Below are 15,995 nucleotides of genomic sequence, written 5' to 3'. Positions count from 1 at the left end.
AAGATAAAAACTCTTGAGGACATGTTAAAGAGGCTTTTATTGAATGTTTTTCCTGACTCTAGTAGGTTTCAGTGTCGTGGAAAACACCATTTTGAGTTTTCTCTTGGTCTATAGAGGAGTGTTGGAGAAGGCGTCCACCTAAGTGAGGCATTTCAGTCTTTTTAGTCATTACCCCCAGAACTGTCAGCTTCCACATCCTATTGGCAGTGACTGCATCACATGGTGGACGATTACCTCGGGGCCAAAACAGAGATGGGGAGCTTTCTAGCTGACAATCCACTGACTTACTGGGTCATGAGAATAGACCACTGGCCAGAACTTGCCCAGTATGCTATTGAGTTGTTGGGCCGCCCTGCATCCAGCATGCTTTCAGAACGGGCATTCAGTACTGCAGGAGGTTTTGTTACTGATCATAGAACACGTCTGTCCACAGACTCCGTGGACCGTTTGACTTTTATAAAAATTAATCAGTCCTGGATTACCAGCTATTAAGCCCCTGATGCTGATGTCACTGATTATGCCTTTTTGAGATGTGGGATCTCTGCAGGTCTTTGAGGCTGCCTAGCTTTGAGGGTGTTCAATCATTTCATCTGGAAGAATGTTTTTTGGTATAGGTTTTATGGGCACGATTAACACCCAAAGACTAAATTTTCAGCACCTGTTTGACAGGTACATATCATTGCAATTTTTTACAGCAAAGCCAATTTTTGCTTTCATCAATAGTATCTGTATTGGGTTATGGTGGGAAGGTGCCACCGACATCCAAAGACCAATTTTTCTGCACCTGTTTGACAGGTGCCTATCATTGCAAATTTTTACAGCAAGGCCAATTCTTGCTTTCATCAAGAGTACCTCTATAGGGTTACGGTGGAAAGGCGCCCCCGACACCCAAAGAGTAATTTTTCTGCACCTGTTTGACAGGTGCATATCATTGCAAATTTTTACAGCAGGGCAAATTCTTGCTTTCATCAAGAGTACCTCTATAGGGTTATGGTGGGAAGGCGCCCCAGACACCCAAAGAGTAATTTTTCTGCACCTGTTTGGCAGACCTGAAGGGCCTGGTATGGAATTTGGGGGGGCCCCCCCACGCATTTTTTTTTAAATTTTGGTTCGGCGTTCCCCTTATTATTCATACCAGACCCGAAGTTTCACTTTAAGCATTATTAAAATCACTGCTCCCGAAAAAACTGCAGTTTTTAAAACTTTTTTTTGCATTGATACATGTCCTCTGGGGCAGGACCCAGGTCCCCAAACACTTTTTATGACAATACCATGCGTATAAGCCTTTAAAATTAGCACTTTTGATTTCTCCCATAGACTATTAAAGGGTGTTCTGCGGCTTTCGAATTTGCCGTGAACACCCCAAATTGTTCGCTATTCGGCAAACAGGCGAACACCCTATGTTCGACTCGAACATTGGGCTCATCCCTACTCAAAACCCTCCATGACCACCAGCTTGCCGGCCATTTTGGGATTCATAAGACATCTGAGCTTATTCAATGGTCCTACTGATGGCCTAACCTGAGGCAGGATTGCAAAGACTATGTGGGTTCATGGATCACCTGTACCGGGAATAAAGGAAGATGCACACAAGCTTGGGGCCTGTTAAAACCATTGCCAGTCCCAGACCACCCTTGGAAAATGCTCTCCATGCACTTCATAGTAGATTTACCCCTCTCTGAATGTTTTTCCACTATCCTGGTGGTGGTCGATCGCTTGTTAAAGATGGCCCACTTTCTACCTCTGGGGGGGTACTCTGACGGAGGGGTGAGATTCACCTCCAGGTTCTGGAGGGCTCTCTGCAAAGCCTTGAATATTGAGGTCTGTTTGTCATAAGCTTATCACTCACAGAGTAATGGCCAGACAGAAAGAACAAGCCAAACTCTGGAGCAATATCTCCGTTGTTTCTCCACATTCTCGCAAGATAACTGGGTAATTTTTCTTCCTTGTGCCGAGTTTGCATACAAGAATTCCGTACATGCTTCCACTAGTCAATCACCATTTTGGGCAAATTATGGATTCCATCCTTCTTTTCTACCCAATACTGTGCCAGAAGCAGCAGTACCTGCAGTTCAGGACAGGTTAACCCTCATCCAGGAGAATTACCATGTTCCTTGGGAAACTATGCAAAGGGCACAGGAGGATTACAATAAATATTATGACAAGAAAAAGAGAAAGAATCCAGCTCTGAAGGTTGACGACAAAGTGTGGCGAACCTTAACTAGTTACCAACCGCCCGCCACAGATGTACTGTGGCAAGTTGGCTCCTCTGTGCGTTTCACCGTCATTGTACCTCAGGCACGTACACAGTGATTTGTGGGCATGCGCTCTCGCCCATTCACGAGCGGGGGAGCCAACCAGAGACAGGCAGAAAGGGGATCTGTCAGTGTAAACAAACATATCCTCGTTCTTTCAGGGGAGGAGAGACAGATCATCTGTTCCTAGTGATAAGGAACAATGATCTCTCTACTCCAGTCAGCCCAGCCCTCATACAGTTAGCAACATTTCCCAGGGGACACACTTAACCCCTTCCCTGCCAGTGACATTTATACAGTAATCAGTGGTTATTTTTAGCTCTGATCACTGTATAAATGTCAATGGTCTCAAAAAAGTGTCTGATCTGTCCCCTGCAATGTTGGAGTCCTGCTAAAAATCCCAGATTACCGCCATTGCTTGTAAAAAAAAAAGTATTAAAAAGCCATAAATCTATCCCATAGATTGTAGACGCTATAACTTTTGCGCAAACCAATCAATATACACTTATTGCGATTTTTTTTACCAAAAATATGTAGCAGAATACATATTGGCCTAAACTGAGGAAGAAATTAGTTTTTTTCACATTTTTTGGGGGGATATTTATTATAGCAAAAAGTAAAAAAATATTTTTTTTTTCAAGATTGTCTCTTTTTTTTTTTATAGCACAAAAAATAAAAACCACAGAGGTGGTCAAATACCACCAAAAGAAAACTCTATTTGTGGAAAAAAAAGGACATACTTTTTTGGGGTACAACGTTGCTGGACCGCGCAATTGTTAGTTAAAGCGACGCAGTGTCATATTGCAAAAAATGGCCTGGTCATTAAGGGGGCAAATCCTTCCAGTCCTGGTTAAATTATCCTACCCTTCATGGAAGTTGGGTCCAAGATTAATTGACCCATTTGCGATTAAGAAGGAGATTAATCCTGTGGCCTTCAAACTGTCCTTGCCGAGCTCTTATAAGATTCATCCAGTCCTTCATGTTTCTTTGCGCAAGCCAGCCATTTCTGATTCCTTTGCAGGATGAGAAGCTCCACCTCCCATCACAGTGGGTGAGGAGATGGAGTTTGAGGTAGAAGCCAACCTGGACTGCCGAAAGAGGGGAAGACAGGCCCAATACCTCATAAAATGGAAAGGGTACTCACCTGAGGAAAGTTCATGGGAGCCAGCAAGTAATGTACATGCCCCAAGACTCCTGTGTGAATTCTTCGGCAAATACCCAGAGATAAAAGCTTGCCTGGGCATCTGGAGGCTGCCCCTTTGGGGGGGGAACCGTCAGAGAATGGTTCGTAGAAGATTGGCACATAGGAATTCTCCACTGGCACATGGGAACACTCCATTGGCACTTAGAAATTCGCCAATGCAAATGCACATGCGCGGAGGAGCAAGAACAGCCAGGAGAATTCATGTGTCGGTGCGCACACGCATATGCCAAAGCGCACGCAACGCGTGACAGTTTCTGGTGCCCAGTGGCCTATTTGAAGCCAGCAGCATGAGCCATTAGCTGCTGGATGATCTTCAGCTTCCCCTGTGAGTTCCTGTGTTCCTGTTCCTGATATTATTGGATTTCCTGTTACCGACCTGGCTTGCCTCGTCCTGTATTGTCTGCATTCCTGGCTTTGACCCTTGGCTTGTTCCTGTGACTTCGCTTCTGCCTGCTGATCCGTGATTGACTCCTGGCTTGCTCTCCTGACTGCTTCTTCCTGATTACCAGTGTATGACCCCGGCTGATTCCTGACTTTCTGATGATCTTCTGTGCATGACCTCTGGCCTGGCTTTTGATTCTGCTCCTGGCTGCCAAGTCTCACCTGGTACTCCTGAGGGACTCCTGCCCAGCAGTGCACCCTCTCGTCAGCCGCCATTCAGCAGACATCCCATCAGCCTGTGGCAGCTGGCAACTCCTGCTTCTCTGAGCACAGCACTCTCTGTTACCACCTTCAGGGGAGCTCTGCATTTAGCTGCAAGGGAAGCCCTCTCCGACCAGGTACGTGATAACCGGCTCCATTGGGAGCTAGTCCCACTCCCCTGTCATGCAAATTGGAAGCGGGGAAACCTGTATCCAATTTGCATATGTGTGAAACCCAGCCTAAAAGTTGCTAGTGGTAACAGAGAAAAAGGAATTAATGTAGGTTCCCAATTAAAACAGCCCATACCTGTTTCAGCCATAGTGATAGAAAATATAACCCTTTTAGAACCTGTAATACCCTCCTAGTTAATAAAAAATCAATATATGGTGTTGCGCTTTAGTGAAAAATACTACCATAAATAAAGTGCGAAATTAATTAAAGTGCTATATAAAGTGGCATCACATGTGCAAAATTGCATATAAACGCATATAAAGTGACATTGATTCCCTGATGAAGTCACGTGACCGTGACGATACACGTTGGATTGGCTTACACGGGCACCGGAAGTGACGTCAGGCCACAAGCTCGCTGCTCGTTTTTACCTCATTTTTTATCTGTTCACTATTTGAGTACTTTTAAACTTGTAACCTCAAATAAATACCTGTGATTACATACTTCATGATTTGGGTCTCCCTTCTCCTCTTTACTCTATGTTTACGGACCTGGGAGGCTGTCTACTGTCACTGAGGCATATAGACACAACCTATCATTATATACAAGGATCACACTAGGCTACCAAGGCATATTAGGATATCTAGTCCATTGACGCTTCCCCTGGCCACTACTACACAAGAGTAGGGATGAGCCGAACACCCCCCGGTTCGGTTCGCACCAGAACCTGCGAACGGACCGAAAATTTGCACGAACGTTAGAACCCCATTGATGTCTATGGGACTCGAACGTTCGAAATCAAAAGTGCTCATTTTAAAGGCTAATTTGCATGGTATTGTCCTAAAAAGGGTTTGGGGACCCGGGTCCTACCCCAGGGGACATGTATCAATGCAAAAAAAACTTTTAAAAATGGCCGTTTTTTCAGGAGCAGTGATTTTAATGATGCTTAAAGTAAAAAAAAAAAAAGTGAAATATTCCTTTAAATATCGTACCTGGGGTGTGTCTATAGTATGCCTGTAAAGTGGCGCATGTTTCCCGTGTTTAGAACAGTCCCTGCACAAAATGTCATTTTTAAAAGAAAAAATCTCATTTAAAACTGCTTGCGGGTTTAATGTAATGTCGGGTCCTGGCAATATGGATGAAAATCAGTGAGACAAACGGCATGGGTACCCCCCAAGACCATTACCAGGCCCTTTGGGTCTTGTATGGATATTAAGGGGAACCCCGCACCCAAATTAAAATAAGGAAAGGTGTGGGGCCACCAGGCCCTATATACTCTGAACAGCAGTATACAGGCGGTCCAAACAAGACAGGGACTGTAGGTTTGTTGTTAAGTAGAATCTGTTTGTAATTTTTAACGGGTACATTTTTAACGTGTTTAGCTCCAGCCAAAAAATCTTTTTTAAGCTTTTTGGAAAACATAGGGAAGGGTTATCACCCCTGTGACATTTGTTTTGCTGTCTTTCCTCCTCTTCAGAAGATTTCACCTCACTTTTTGTCCCAATGACAAATGTTTTTTGAAAATGTGGGTTTTTTTGTGGAACAAGGATTGGAAAGCATCAGTGGAAAGGAGAAATGTTTTTCCCATATTAACTCTTACAGGAGAGAATTTCCCTTCCTAGGGGTAGATTTCATCTCACTTCCTGCTGTCTCCTTCTGTTTGCAAGTAGGAGTCGTTTGTAAGTTAGATGTTTGAAAGTAGGGGCCTGCCCTATATACTCAGCAGAAATTTGGGCCTTAGGTGTTGTTGTGGCCACAACACTGTAAGCCCTCACAGGGCCCTACTGTGAAATATTAGATCAAGAATTGTAATTACATGCCCCTGTTGAACAGGGGCAGAAAAATTGGGCCTTTGGTGGTGGTGGTGGTGGTGCTGGTGCCACAACACTGTAAGTCCTCACTCGCTCTTGGTGGGTGCAGAAATGGGCCCTGCTGTGAAATATTATATCAAGAATTGTAATTACATGCCCCTGTTGAACAAGGGCAGAAAAATTGGGCCTTTGGTGGTGGTGGTGCCACAACACTGTAAGTCCTCACTCGCTCTTGGTGGGTGCAGAAATGGGCCCTGCTGTGAAATATTAGATCAAGAATTGTAATTACATGCCCCTGTTGAACAGGGGCTGAAAAATTAGGCCTTAGGCACTGGTGCTGGTGCCACAACACTGCAACCCCTCACAGATACTCTAGTTGGAACGCAGAAATGAGCCCTGCTGTAAAGTATTGCATCAAAAATTGTAATTACATGCCCCTGTTAAACAGGGGCTGAAAAATTGGGCCTTAGGCACTGGTGCTGGTGCCACAACACTGCAACCCCTCACAGATACTCTAGTTGTAACGCAGAAACGAGCCCTGCTGCAAAGTATTGCATCCAAAATTGTAATTACACGCCCCTGTTAAACAGGGGCTGAAAAATTGGGCCTTAGGCACTGGTGGTGGCGCCCAGAACCAAAAATGTTCTTACAAGCTATCAGCGTGATGATTTAGGAGGAAGAGGATAATTACTCAGGGATAGTCACTCAGCATCTGCATAGGCAGTCTTTGAAGGGATCTGAGATTTCAAAAAAAATTATTCGGTTACATCAGCATCAGGTGCTTGGTAGCTGGTGGTGATCCAAGACTAATTCATTTTTATGAAGGTCAGTCGATCGACCGAGTCGGTGGACAGACGCACCCTGTGATCGGTTACAAAGCCTCCAGCAGCACTGAATGTGCGTTCCGAAAGAACGCTGGATGCAGGACAGGCCAGTAGCTCAATTGCATACTGTGCAAGCTCTGGCCAGTGATCCATCCTCAAGACCCAGTAACCCAGAGGATTTTCGGTGGGAAAGGTGTCCAAGTCAGATCTTGCCCCTAGGTATTCCTGCACCATGTAAAACAGACGCTGGCGATGGTTGCTGGAACCGATCATACCTTGGGGCTGCAGACCAAAAAATTGTCTGAACGCAACGGTCAGACGGCCACCTTCTCCACTGCTCCTTCTTTGACTGACCGAAGCCTCAGCAACACGTTGTCCAGAAACAGGAGTTTGTAACCTCCCAGTCTCTGGGAACGCGTTGCACAGACCTTTCTGCAAGGCCTCCCGAAGATGTTTCATCCTCTGCTCCCTCTGCGATGGCAAGATAAGGTCCGCAACCTTACCCTTGTAACGTGGATCAAGGAGGGTTGCCAGCCAGTATTGGTCCTTCTCCTTGATACCACGAATACGAGGATCCTTACGCAGGCTTTGCAGGATCAGGGAGGCCATGCAGCGTAGGTTTGCTGAGGCATTCGGTCCGGAGTCCTCTGGGTCACTAAGGATGACATGGTCCGCAGCCACCTCCTCCCAGCCACGTACAAGTCCATGTGTTTCTTGGGACTGATCCCTTAAAGACTGCTGCTGATGCTGAGTGCCAGGCTCCACCTCCATACTGACACAATCTTCCTCCTCTTCCTCCTCCTCTTCCTGTGTGATCGGCGTGCATGCAGGAACACTGTCTGGATAAAGGGGGCCTTGAGAGCTAAGGAAGTCCTCCTCTTCCTGCCTCTGTTTTGCCTCAAGTGCCCTGTCCATTATTCCACGCAGCGTGTGCTCCAACAGGTGGACAAGGGGAACAGTGTCACTGATGCATGCACTGTCACGTGGCCTCCTCAAATGGTGACAGGACAGTGCATGCATCCCTGATCATGGCCCACTGGCGTGGGGAAAAAAAACAAGCTCCCCTGACCCTGTCCTGGTGCCATAGTCGCACAGGTACTCATTGATGGCCCTCTGCTGCGTGTGCAGCCACTGCAGCATGGCCAACGTTGAGTTCCACCTGGTGGGCATGTCACAGATTAGGCGGTTCTTGGGCAGGTTAAACTCCTTTTGGAGGTCCGTCAGCCGAGCACTGGCATTATATGACCGGCGGAAATGCACACAAACTTTCCTGGCCTGCCTCAGGACATCCTGTAAGCCCCAGTACCTGCCCAAGACCCGCTGCACCACCAAGTTAAGGACGTGAGCCAAACAGGGCACATGGGTCATTTGTCCCTGTCGGAGGGCAGAGAGGAGGTTGGTGCCATTGTCGCAAACCACCATTCCTGCCTTAATTTGGCGTGGCGTCAACCACCTCTGAACCTGCCCCTGCAGAGCTGACAGAACCTCTGCCCCAGTGTGGCTCCTGTCCCCCAAGCACATCAGCTCAAGCACCGCATGACATCTTTTGGCCTGCGTACTTGCGTAGCCCCTTGAAGGGCTACGGAGCACCGCTGGTTCCAAGGACAAAGCACAGGAAGAGGCCATGGAGGAAGAAGAAGAGGAGGGGGTGTAGGAGAGAGGTGTGTCACAATCATTAGCATTTTGGAGGCGTGGTGGCGGAACAACCTCCAACACTACTGCACCTTATCCTGCATCCTTCCCAGCTGCCAGCAGAGTCACCCAATGCGCCGTGAAACTTAGGTAACGTCCCTGTCCATGTCTGCTGGACCATGAGTCAGCGGTAATATGCACCTTACCGCTGACCGCCCTGTCCAGCGAGGCATGGACATTGCCTTCCACATGCTGGTAGAGAGCCGGAATCGCCTTCCGTGAGAAAAAGTGGCGTTTGGGTACCTGCCACTGAGGAACCGCACATTCCACAAACTCACGGAAGGGGGCAGTGTCTACCAACTGAAAAGGCAGCAGTTGAAGTGCTAGCAATTTTGCCAAGCTAGCATTCAACCGCTGGGCATGTGGATGGCTGGGAGCAAACTTCTTTCGGTGGTGCAGCAGCTGGGGCAGGGAAATTTGCCTGGTACAATCTGACGTCGGTGTACCAAAAGCAGATTGACCACAAGTACTTGGCTGTGACACACCTAATTCTACACCTTCATTCCTCTCAGTGCAGGTCTCAGAGAGGACTGAAGGTATAGTGGGGTTGGAGATCTCAGCTGATGAGGAGCAAGGAGAGGTCCTCTTTGTTCTTTGGTGTGGGTCTTTTAGATACGTTTGCCAACGAACTGCATGGCAGGTCAACATATGTCTGGTCAAGCATGTGGTACCCAAGCGGGAGATGTTTTGGCCACGCGAGATACGCTTGAGACATATGTTGCAAATAGCAGCGGGGCGATCTGATGCACTCGTCTCAAAAAAAGCCCACACCAAAGAACTTTTTGAATAACGCGCAGAGACTGCAGCACCCTGCACATGTGGAGCTTTGGGGTGTGATGCAGTCAAGGTGCTGCCCTTAGGCTGGCCCCTGGAGGGCATCCTGCCTCGTTGGTGATGTGCCGCCTCCTCCTCCTCCTCTCTCCTATCAGGCACCCACGCTGAGACAGTGACCTCATCATCCCCTCCCTCCTCATCACTGGAGCAAACCTGGCAGTATGCTGCAGCAGGAGGAGAATGACTGCCAGATTGCTGTCCTTCTTGGGCACCCCCTCTGTCCATGTTCATGTTACTGCCTTCATCGAGCTCAGTATCATCATCAGAGCCTTCCAAACGCTGGGCATCCTCCTGGAGCATGTACCCAACACTGTGGTAAAACAGTTCGAAGGATTTCTCAGGAGGACTTGGTGGGGCTAGGGAAGGAGTCACTGATGACATTGAGCCAAGGGAAGAGGCCGCTGCTTTGCCAAAGTACCCTGGGCATGGGTGAGAGAGGATGAGGAGGATGAGGACAGCTTGGTCATCCACTCGACCAAGTCTTCCGCATGTTGCGGCTCAACACGGCCAGCTGCCGAAAAAAAGGCCAAGCGTGTCCCATGGCCACGTGCTGATGAGGATGCACCATCTCCATGACCAGCACTAGACACAGAGCCTGCTTGCCCTCTCTTATTGGCTTGTGACTGTCTGCCTCTCCTTCTTGGCTTTCCAGACATACTAATGGCCTGTAGCTGCACTAAGCTGGGATATATATATATATATATATGTACTGATACTGCAGCTAGCAAAATCAACTGCCTGCCTGTAGTATGAGAACACCACCAACCTTCTACAGGTAGCTTTAGCTGAATACTGTGCAGAGCTCGCAAAAAACTAACTTGTAGCTTTTTTAGTTGCCTGCGGTAGTGATAGGATCAGGAAAACACTACCAACCTTCTACAGGTAGCTTTAGCTGAGCACTGTGCAGAGCTCGCAAAAAAATAACTTGTAGGTTTAGCTGGACACTGTGAGGAGGATGCACCACACTAACTTGTAGGTTTAGCTGAACACTGTGAGGTGGACGCACCCCACTAACTTGTAGTTTTAGCTGAACACTGTGAGCAGGACACACTGCACTAACTGTAAATAGTCTAGCTGCCTGACTGTGGTACTAATAGGATCAAAAGAACACCAGCAATTTTATTCAGGTAGCTGTAAATACTGTAACAAGACAAGCCTGCCTGTCAGTAAGAAGATAACAGGAACGGATCTAGCTGAACACTGTGAGCAGGACGCACTGCACTAACTTGTAGCTTTAGATGAACACTGTGCAGAGGTCTCACTACACTAACTTGTAGGTTTAGCTGAACACTGTGAGCAGGACGCACAGCACTAACTTGTAGTTTTAGCTGAACACTGTGAGCAGGATGCACCGCACTAACTTCTAGGTTTAGCTGAACACTGTGAGGTGGACGCACCGCACTAACTTGTAGTTTTAGCTGAACACTGTGAGCAGGACGCACTGCACTAACTTGTAGCTTTAGATGAACACTGTGCAGAGGTCTCACTACACTAACTTGTAGGTTTAACTGAACACTGTGAGCAGGACGCACAGCACTAACTTGTAGTTTTAGCTGAACACTGTGAGCAGGATGCACCACACTAACTTGTATGTTTAGCTGAACACTGTGAGCAGGACGCACCCCACTAACTTGTAGGTTTAGCGGAAAACTGTGAGCAGGACGCACCCCACTAACTTGTAGTTTTAGCTGAACACTGTGAGCAGGACGCACTGCACTAGCTGTAAATAGTCTAGCTGCCTGACTGTGGTACTAATAGGATCAAAAGAACACCAGCAATTTTCTTCAGGTAGCTGTAAATACTGTAACAAGACAAGCCTGCCTGCCAGTAAGAAGATAACAGGAACGGATCTAGCTGAACACTGTGAGCAGGATGCACTGCACTAACTTGTAGCTTTAGATGAACACTGTGCAGAGGTCTCACTACGCTAACTTGTAGGTTTAGCTGAACACTGTGAGCAGGACGCAGAGCACTAACTTGTAGTTTTAGCTGAACACTGTGAGCAGGACGCACCGCACTAACTTGTAGTTTTAGCTGAACACTGTGAGCAGGACGCACCGCACTAACTTGTAGGTTTAGCTGAACACTGTGAGGTGGACGCACCGCACTAACTTGTAGTTTTAGCTGAACACTGTGAGCAGGACGCACCGCACTAACTTGTAGGTTTAGCTGAACACTGTGAGGAGGATGCACCACACTAACTTGTAGGTTTAGCTGAACACTGTGAGCAGGATGCACCCCACTAACTTGTAGGTTTAGCTGAACACTGTGAGCAGGGCGCACCCCACTAACTTGTAGCTTTAGCTGAACACTGTGAGCAGGACGCACTGCACTAGCTGTAAATAGTCTAGCTGCCTGACTGTGGTACTAATAGGATCAAAAGAACACCAGCAATTTTCTTCAGGTAGCTGTAAATACTGTAACAAGACAAGCCTGCCTGTCAGTAAGAAGATAACAGGAACGGATCTAGCTAAACTGAATACAGTGTATATATATATATGCAACACCTGGGATGCATATATATACACAATACACTATAAGTGCAGCTAACTGACTGACTGTTCTGCCTAATCTATCTAACTCAAATCAAATGACACTATCTGTGTCTCTCTCTCTCTATCTATGAACGCCGGAACACACACTACACAGGACCGCCATGCAGGCGGCCTTATATAGTGTGGGGCGTGTGCTAAATCCCCTGAGCCATAATTGGCCAAAGCCTCCTTGGCTTTGGCCAATTACGGCTCTCTGTTCAGACGGCGCTGTGATTGGCCAAGCATGCGGGTCATAGTGCATGCTTGGCCAATCATCAGCCAGCAATGCACTGCAATGCCGCAGTGAATTATGTGCCGTGATGCGCCACACGAATTTGGCGCGAACGGCCCATATCGTTCGCAATTCGGCGAACGGGCGAACAGACAATGTTCGAGTCGAACATGGGTTCGACTTGAACACGAAGCTCATCCCTACACAAGAGGAACAACGGATGCGAGTCATTGGAGGATTTACTGACCACCACCATCTGTTACAACACGCTGTTACCTTACAGCGGTAAGGTAAGGTAGCCACTGCACAATTGAGGTGTTTAACACACTGAAGAGGATTCACATTACCTATGCACTGAAAGACTGCATTTTCACTGACTGTCATTTGGAGCACAGCACTTGGATATATATGTGCACTGTTGGACTTTACCCCATATTGTGTCAGCATTAGCACCTTTATTTACCCTGTTCTATGCAATTTGAAGGATATGTGATTATGTAGCAACTCTATGCGTTTTTGCACATGCGATGTTACTCTATGTGCGTTTATATGCAATTTTGCACATGTGATGTCACTTTATATAGCACTTTAATTAATTTAGCACTTTATTCATGGTAGTATTTTTCACTAGGGCTCAACACCATATATTGATTTTTTATTTACTTTTTGTTGGTACGGTTTGACCAATTCTGTGTCTGCTGCAGCTAATGTTCCATTGTGTATTGATATCCTGGTAGTGCAGATATATTATTTTTTATTTATTCCATTAGCATTAGCACCTTTATTTACCCTATTCTATGCAATTTGAAGGATATGTGATTATGTAGTTACTCTATGCATTTTTGCACCTGCAATGTCACTTTATATGCGTTTATATGCAATTTTGCACATGTGGTGTCACTTTATATAGCACTTTAATTAATTTAGCACTTTATTTATGGTAGTATTTTTCACTAGAGCGCAACACCATATATTGATTTTTTATTTACTTTTTGTCGATACGGTTTGATCAATTCTGTGTCTGCTGCAGCTAGTGTTCCCTTGTGTATTGATATCCTGGTAGCATGGAGATATTATTTTTTATTTACCCTCCTAGTTAAAGGGGTTGTAAAGGTAAAAATTTTTTCACCTTAATGCATTCTATGCATTGAGGTGAAAAAACTACTGACAATACCGCCACCCCCAGCCCCCCCGTTTTACTTAACTGACCCCTCGAAAGTCGGCTGCTCGTTCCCAACATCCATTCCGCTGCTCAGCCTGGCCGCTGATTGGCTACAGTGGATGGATTGGAAGCAGCGCAGCCATTGGCTCGCGCTGCTGTCAATCACATCCAATGACGCGGCGCGCTGGGGGGTGGGGCCGAGTGATACAGCGAGCTGCTATAGCCACCGGCTGTATCACGGGAGCGCGCCCGCAACAACTAACCACCATGCGAGGGAGCTCGCATTGAGGTGGTTAGTTCTTGCGGGGAGGAGCTGAAACAGCCGCCGAGGGACCCCAGAAAAGCAGGTTCGGGGCCACTCTGTGCAGAACGAGCTGCACAGTGAAGGTAAGTATAACATGTTTTTTATTTTTAAAAAATAAAAAAATTACCTTTACAACCCCTTTAAGTTGCTAGGATGTTAAGTAAATTTGGTTCTTTTTGGCCCTGTGTAATTACTGGAGCAGTTGTTGATTTCTCTTGGCTGTTCTCGGTTTTACAGGCTACAGTTCTCCCCTGTTTTCCAGAAAGGTCTGCAACCTAGGAGTGGAGCAAGGCAAATGGGCAGCATAAATATGTATGATGCTGCAGATGATCCCCAGGGAGATGTGCCCAGCAGGTGGCTGAGGAGCACAGAAATAGTCTGAGCTGTGGCAAAGCAGTGTCTTCTTATCCAAGTGATTCCACCTGGTTAGGTGGGGGGTGGCTTTCCCTACCTCCAGTCGATCTACTGTTTCAAGTTGCCGTTTATTGATGTCCCGGCTGTAGCAGAGCAGGGGGACCTACATCTGAGAGGGTACCGGACACCCTGAGTTTTCACGTAGGGATCTAATCTGCAAATTCTCATTGGCAGGAATCTGGAAAAAGCTGAATGGGCACAACTATTCCTCTGGCCTTGTGAGTATTGCTTTGTTGCAAGATCCTAGTGACTGTGTACTAGTTTTGTGGAAAGACTTTTGAGCTAAGTAGTTCCTCTGTTTGGGAGGACTGTCCTTGATAGCTGGGTCAATTAGGTCACCTCCTGACAAGTACATACCTCTGGCTCCTTCTAGTCTCTCACAGGAAGATTGTATTTTGAGCTGAGCAGAAGAACAGTTCTTAAAGTTTGTGACATAGTGAATAGTGTCTTGTTTCTGTTAATGGTTCTAGAGTATCCCACACTACTCTACACCCCATCCAAGTTACTTAAATAGAACCACAAAAAGACATCCCTTAGACTGCTTTATGTGTCAGCATGCCTGGACTGTGCCCTGTGTGTGCTGGCAGCCTCTGCCATAGTGCAGAAGAACTCTGGGCATCATCATCATCTTTTCTGGAAGTGTACAGTGACTGTGCCTTTGACCACTCTCAGCCAGCATCCCTTAACGGGGTAGAACTACAAACCAAATGAAAGTAAACGCGTTGATGTAGAGAAAACATCCCAATGTGAGCTTTGTGGTCCAAGTGGCCACTGGTACTCAAAGATCTGTTGACACATGTGAACATTTGTTACTGCAATACTCCAAAACACCAGATAGCTAGAAGTGCTTGCAATATGATGTTACAGTTTAAGAGTCGCTGTGACTCACATGGACTCACGCGTGAGTTAGGGCATGCCTATTTGTCACTTAAGAATAATTATACGCATTTGTGCAAGTAAGGGAATGTCTGTCTGTCACTCGAGAATTATTATTAGCATGTGCACATCTTTACGCATGTCTTTGTCACTGACTGTGCATATGATTTCTCTGACGGTCATCCCTATACCCCAAGAGATACCAGACCTCAATAAATGCCCTGATTATAATATGGCTGGTGTGTCTCCGATTAAAATAAGTTGATTTAAAACATATCTGTAAAAAATCTTTTAGGTGCTCCTTAGGAATTTATGAGATTATGGTCACAGGCACTAAGAGAGATGGAAGTTCAAGCAAATTCTAACTGAGGCTAAATCTACTCCCACTCCCATTCTAAGAATATTCTATTTACCTTGTAAAGAAAAGATCTGTATACTTGCCTATTCTGAAACTGCTCTGGTCCAGGCACATGATTGGGTCCCAGCGTCAGCTTCAGTGTAGAGGAGGGACAGCCAACAATGGATGCCCCATAGTAGGCCTATGGGTGAAGTCACTGCTCAGACATTTGCAGCCATTGTTGGCGATCTCTCCATTACACAGAAGCCACTGCTGGAGGGATCATGTGACTGGACCAAGGAGGCTTCAGAATAGGCAAGTATACAAATCTTTTCTTTACAGGGTTAGATAGAAAAAACTTAAAATGGGGGTGGGAGTAGGTTTAGCGTTAGTTGGAATTTGCCTGAACTTCTGCTTTAAGGTATTTCTGAGCACCAATCAATCACAGATCATACAGGGATACAGGGCTATAAAAAGAGAAAACGGTATGAAACTTTAGTTGGGCTTTAACAGAAGTGAACTGAGCTACCAAACAGAATCTTTAGGGGAATTGGAAGCAAAATATTGACATCTGTTCTTCCAGCCCAAAACATCATATTTACACCATAGAACTCTGAGCTGGCCATTTCACACAAGATTTCTATTTACAAATATACAGTAAGGCAACAGATCAGTCTGTTTTTTCATTTAACCAGCATGTTGA

Source organism: Aquarana catesbeiana, linkage group LG04, assembly GCF_042186555.1.
Source record: "Aquarana catesbeiana isolate 2022-GZ linkage group LG04, ASM4218655v1, whole genome shotgun sequence".
Lineage (NCBI taxonomy): Eukaryota > Metazoa > Chordata > Amphibia > Anura > Ranidae > Aquarana > Aquarana catesbeiana.
This window is presented reverse-complemented; position numbering follows the sequence as displayed.